Below are 6,787 nucleotides of genomic sequence, written 5' to 3' on the forward strand. Positions count from 1 at the left end.
GGGAGTCGTGATGGCGCCTACTAGTGAAAGCTAGGCAAGCCAACCATTTGAATTATTTAACTTTTTCTTATTTTAATCCTTTAGCAATGAAGAACTAACCTTATATAAACAGCGGAATTTAATAAGCGGAAGAACAAAGTATAACCATTTAAATATTACCAATACAATTCCTTAAACATAGACTACCCAGAACTGGTGTCACAATTTCACAGAATGTCTAGGAATACTGCAAAAAAAGGTCTGAAAGATTAATATAACGCTGTTTCTGGAAATACATGAAAGAAACAGAATGAAAAGATAGAAGGAGACGCCAGGGCCTGCGGACGCTAGTAGGACTACCTCGGGCTGCATGTTGGACTGAAGGCAACAACCTCACAGTTGTCCAAAGGCTGCAGCACTGGGATCTGCACACAGTGCAGAGTGTAGTATCAGCACAACCGACCCCATGTGATGGTAAGTGCCTAGCCTAACCTTGGCGAAGTAGTGACGAGGCTAGGACCAGACTACCAAATATACCTGTATAGTTAACTCATATACAACGGAAAATAAAAGCTGGAATGTACAGTTAAGGATGGGATGGGGAAATATGCTGCAGGGACATCGAATAATAACAGAAAAAACATAAGAATCATTAAAGTCCAATTGAAGATAAGAAGGAAGAATCATGTTGCGGGGTACAACAAGTATCAATAGAAAACCAATAGTTAACTGTAGAGAAACCATAACTCAGTTATCAATAAAAATAAGGAAATCAAAGACAAGTGCACGACATCACCCTTCGTGCTTTAACACTTTCTCACAAATAGCTTGGACGACATCACCCTTCGTGCTTTACACTCTTCCTCACCCAAGCAACAATCACAAAGCAATTTGGGGCAAGGGAATCAATAATATCACAATAAGATCAAGTAGCAACAGAAAATCAGTAAATAAATGTAAAGAACATCATAACTCAATTATCTGCAGGAATCAGGAAAATCAATGACAAGTGCATGGCATCACCCTTCGTGCTTTTACTCTCGTCCTCACCATAAGAATCAATATAATAAGCATGTCATCACCCTTTGTGCTTTTACCTCACATAATCTTGGCACGGAATGATCCTTCATGCATTATCACTCATATAAAGGCACGAAATGGTACATCGTGTGGCACGACATCACCCTTCGTGCATTAACACTCTCTCACAAATATTATGCACGGCATCACCCATCGTACTTTAACACTCTCCCTTACCCAAACAACAATCACAAAGCAATAAGGGCAAGGGAATCAACAAAATCTTGATAAAATCCCGTCAAGGGAACAATAGTAGAACAATCATATCCCGGCAAGGGAAACAATATCAAAAACAATAACATCCCGACAAGGAGATAACATTAAAAACAACAACATCCAGGCAAGGGAGACAATATCATAATCCTCTTCTCTTTTCACGTTTACTTCACAACTCAATTCACAATCTAAGCCAATGCTCTATAATGTTCAATTTCCAATAATACTTCCACAAATCATCTTACAACTTGAGTCAATGCTCTTCAATGTTCAATTACCAATATTACTTTCACAAGCCTTGTTCAACAATAGAAATCATCACATAAGGCATGAACAATACAAATCGGAATCACATTAATCACAATATAAGACTCATGGGCATGCTTGACACCAACGTATAGATACTTGTCACCATGCCTATACGTCGTACTCAATAATTAACACATAGCACATAAGACATAACTCTTAATCCCTCAAGCTAAGGTTAGACCAAACACTTACCTCGATGCCACAAACACAATTCAAGCCTCAACTATCACTTTACCTCTTTGTTCCACCACCAATTCGCTTGTATCCAGCCACAAGTTACTTAACTATATCAATAAATGCTACATGAATCAATTCCAATGCATGAAAATAGATTTTCTAAAGTTTTTTCCCAAAAAGTCAAAAATCGACCCCGGGCCCGTATGGTCAAAACCCAAGGTTCGAACCAAAACCCGATTACCCATTCACCCAAGAACCCAAATATATAATTTGTTTTGAAATCGGACCTCAAATCGAGGTCCAAATCCCCAAAATTTGAAAAACCTAAGTTTTAACCAAAACACCAAATTTCCCCCATGAAACCCTTGATTTTGAGTTGAAATCATGTGAAAAGATGTTGAAGATTGAAGAAAACGAGTTCGAAATGACTTACAATCGATTTAGAGAAGAACGTTTCTTTGAAAAATCGCCCAAGAGAGTTTATGTTTTTGAAAGAGTTTGAAAAATGAAAGATTTTCGGCTAAGTTATGAATTTGCAGGTCGTAGATGTCGCAATTGTGACCAGGGTCCGCATTTGCGAACCCCTTCAAAACCTACTAACCTCGCATTTGCGAACCCTGAGGATTCTGGTCCTCTTCGCATATGCGATGCTGCTGTCGCATTTGCGACCAAGGCAGCCCAGGCCATAATTCGCATTTGCGACACATTGTTCGCATTTGCGAAGCCTGCAAGCCTGCAACTCACCAGCAATTTCCTAAGTTCAATTTCATTCTGCGGCCTATCCAAAACCCACCTGAACCCTCGGGGCTCCAAACCAAACATGCACACCAACCTAAAAACATCATACGGACTTGCTTGTGCAATCAAATCATCAAAATAACATCAACAACTATGAATTTAGCATCAAAATAAAGGAAAATCTCAAGAACTTTCAAAGTTTCAAATTTCACAACTAAGGTTCCGAATCACGTCATATGACATCCTTTTCTTACCAAATTTTACAGGCTCGACTTAAATCACATATAAGACCTGTACCGGGCTCCGGAACAAAAATACGGGCTCGTTACCATCAAATTCAAACATATTTCATTTCCAAAAACTCGTATATATTCCAGAAAATAATTTTATTTAAATATTCATTTCTCGGGCTTGGGACCTCGGAATTCGATTCCGGGCATACGCCTAAGTCCCATATTTTCCTATAGACCCTTTGGGATCATCAAATCGCGGGTCCGGGTCCGTTTACCCAAAATGTTGACCGAAGTCAACCTAAATTCATTTTATAAGCAAAATTCATCATTTTTCACATATTTTCACACAATAACTTTCCGGATACACGCTCGGATTACGCACGCAAATCGAGGTGGGGCAAAAGGGAGGTATTAAAGCTTCGGAACACAGAATTTAGTTCTAAAACAAGGTCATCACACTGATGGAGTCACATGTATATTTATAGGTAGGTTAGCGACTCTTAGGCAAATACTTTAGCCCTAGGGACTTTTCCATAAATTATAATTACCCTAGGGACTCGTAATATATGGTAATTTCCTTCCATAAAAAAAACTACCATATATACATAACTACAGAATATTATTTGATATATTATTTTCTTTGGGAGACAAGATAAATAATTTATTACCTTATATGTGGCCACACTAGAAGTCTTTAGAAGAGACGGTAATTTCTAACAAAATATTCTCGTTTTAACAAGCTGTCTGAGCAAAATATTCTCGTTTTTTACTTGAATATCATAGTTCTTTAATTTTTAGAGTTTGAAATTCTTGTTTGGTAGTGAAAAATATTACTTCCTCTGTTCCAATTTATGTGAACCTGTTTGACTGAGTACGAAGTTTAAGAAAAAGTAAACACTTTAAGAATTTGTGGTCCTAAACAAGTTAAAAAGGGGCCTAGAGTATTTGTGTGGTTATAAAAGCTTCTCATTAAGGATAGAATTGTAAGTTTAAGCTAAATTGTTTCCAAATTTAGAAAGGGTCATAATTTTTTTAAACGGACCAAAAAGAAAATAGGTTCACATAAACTGGAACGGAAGGAGTAGTTAATAATCGATTATTATTAAAATTGGTTGAATAAACTTAAGTTCATACATAAATTTTAGTGATTTATGGTAAAAATCTCAAAACTCTATTGTTGTACCTTATAAAGTATTAAAGAAGACAAAATGAGTCTTTTTGATTTGGTATTATTTGACTAAATTGGTGATTATTTGTGTTGGTACATGGATGCTTTGTTTGAAATTTGAGATCATTTGGAACAACTTTGGGGTGGTTTGATTGAAATTAAAGTTGCAAATTCTTAGAACACTTTGTTGAAACAACACAAAAAAAGTATATCAATTGGGTAGACTTTGATGAACAACTTAATAGATAGATAGAGTAACTATAGCATCAACTCTACTACCTCGATAAAAAGATCCCCGAAGAGCAAAAGTATGACAATCGAACAAATTTCGGGGAACAATTTAACAGATAAGTAGAGTACGTAACAATTGCATCAACTTTAACAATTCGGTAGAGAAATCCTAAAGAGAAAAAAATACTATAATCAGGAAGCCTTCAATGAATAATTTAATCTAGTAAAGAAAGCCCTGAAGAGTTGTGTGCAGCTCCTAAAGTTATTTTTTAATTACTACTAATTTTGGGGACATTGAACTAATACCAGCCCCTTGCGAGGCTATTCTTGTCAATTACCCCATATTATTGAGAAAAATGATTTGAGGGGGGATGAGTTGCGTTGGTTATATATATTTACTGGTGGGTGATTTTGAGCTTAACTCAAGTTAGCGCAAAAATTGGATGGGATGACCAGCTTTAGAGCCACTTTATTTAGTTGATGGAGAACTAAAATTTCTAATACGTATTGTTAAACACGAAGTAATTTTGTCCACATTTTATTTTTGCATTTAAGTGCAACTAAATATTGAGTAGTTTTGAAACCATGGTTAAATATTAATTAGCAACAAAAAGTGGCTATTTGGTCATTTCACCCAAATTAACTTAGTTAAGAGTTTTGGGCCAATTTGGGCTGCATATCCAAGTTGACCCGTAAGAAGAAACTAATTCATACATAGAGGGTTTTTTTTTGTTTGATTTATTTGATATAATTATGATATTTAAGAAAAAACATTTATTATCTTAATTTGATAATTAAGTAAATAATATAAATAAAAAATAAATGAAAATGATTTTAAGATGAAAAGGGTTAAATTTGACCCACTGTTAACCCAAAATGGCCCATGATCTTACTCCAAACAAACATTAGATGGTTATGACTCAATCCTTTTAACAAAATCTGAGGGGCTTTGCATTTATACGCGATTTTGGGGTCATCATTGAACCTATATTCACTTTGTAAAAAAATTTGCATGTCTACCCGCTTTACGATCAACTACAGACTTATCTGGTCTGAAATTAAAAAAAATTAGTCTGAAATGAAAAAATTACACTTCAGATGCACTTAAGGCCAAATAGGTCTGAAGTGCAACCAATGGTTTCATGCGTTTAAGGCCAATAAGTTTGAAGTGAAAAATTGTATTTCAGATGTACTTAAGGCCAAAAGGTCTGAAGTGTCAAACGTTTTGCTACACTCCAGGCCAATAGGTCTCAGATGCACTTAGGGCCAAAATATCTGAAGTTCAACCAACATTTTCATGCACTTAAGCCCAAATAGGTATGAAGTGCAAATTTCCCAGAAACAAAAATTTGTTATTCGAATTTTAACAATCTAATATACGATTTAATACCTAATCTACTCCAAATGAGCTCAAATTTGAAACATAACTACCAAATATCATCAAGAACAAACCCAATCATCAATTTGTCAAAACAATAATAAATCTAACGAATCCATTTTGCAATTAAGAAAAAGAAGTAACTCTAAGCAATACAAAAAAAAAAAAAGCACCACAACAGCTCACCGTCGTAAAACATCATAAACTACCTTAAAATATGTTCAAAAACACAATATAAAATTACTATTACCCGAAGAAGAAGAAGAAGAAGAAGAAGAAGAAGGAGAAGAAGAAAAAGGAGAAGGAGAAAAAGACGTGGAGTTATTTAAATAGTGGATACAAATAAAAAAAATTAAAAAGTAGATACAAGTTAGATTGGACGACCAAATAGGATACCCTTGCAATTTTTAGAAAACTTATTCTAACTACCTAAATACATATTGTCAACTCCTGGGATTTAACATTCCTCAACTTAATGAAAAGGAAGATCAACGAACAATTCGCAGGGAAAAGAAATGCATTAAATATTAGCGCTATTCTTTTTTCCAAAGAGTAAGTGGTACTTTCTCTGTCCTAAAATATGATACTTTTCAGATTTCGAGAGTCAAACTAGTCCTTCTTTGATATTTGCGTATTTGTAGACAATAAATTTTGTTCGAAAAAATAAAATCAAGATCGAAAAATATTGTAACAATTATAGTATTTGATTTCAAATAATATGAGTGTACAATCTCTACGAATCTTCTGATTCTACTTTTCAATAGTAAATAAATTCAAAGGCCTTTGAGCTTGATCTTGAATATCTATTTGTTGCCTCGAACGATGATCTTGTTCTTGAGCTTGAGCTTGATTGCTTGAACTTGACCTTGATTTGTTCTTCCTTCTTGAACTTGCACTTGATTTCTTGAACTTGAACTTGAAGCCTGAAACTTGTGGAGGAATTTGCAGCGTTTGATCCACGAGCTCTTTCTTGCTTCTTGTTATCACTTCTGGTCTCTTTTCTGAGTTATGAAGACCCTTATTTATAGTTGTGGAAGGGAAGAGTTGTGATAAGAACAAACTCTTTCCGGCCAATCAAATTGAAGTGTAACATGACCGCATTTGATTGGCCAGAACATGTCACTTGCACACGTGGCGCGATTTCATTGACCTTTTAGTGTGACTGGGCATGCCTTGTCACTTTGACACATGACACGATCCTATTGGCTCTTTCGTTTGACTTGGCGCGCCACATCATTTGACATGTGGCACCAAATTGGGCCTCTAGGAAGACAACAT

This window comes from Nicotiana sylvestris, chromosome 2 (assembly GCF_000393655.2).
Source record: "Nicotiana sylvestris chromosome 2, ASM39365v2, whole genome shotgun sequence".
NCBI classification, from domain to species: domain Eukaryota; kingdom Viridiplantae; phylum Streptophyta; class Magnoliopsida; order Solanales; family Solanaceae; genus Nicotiana; species Nicotiana sylvestris.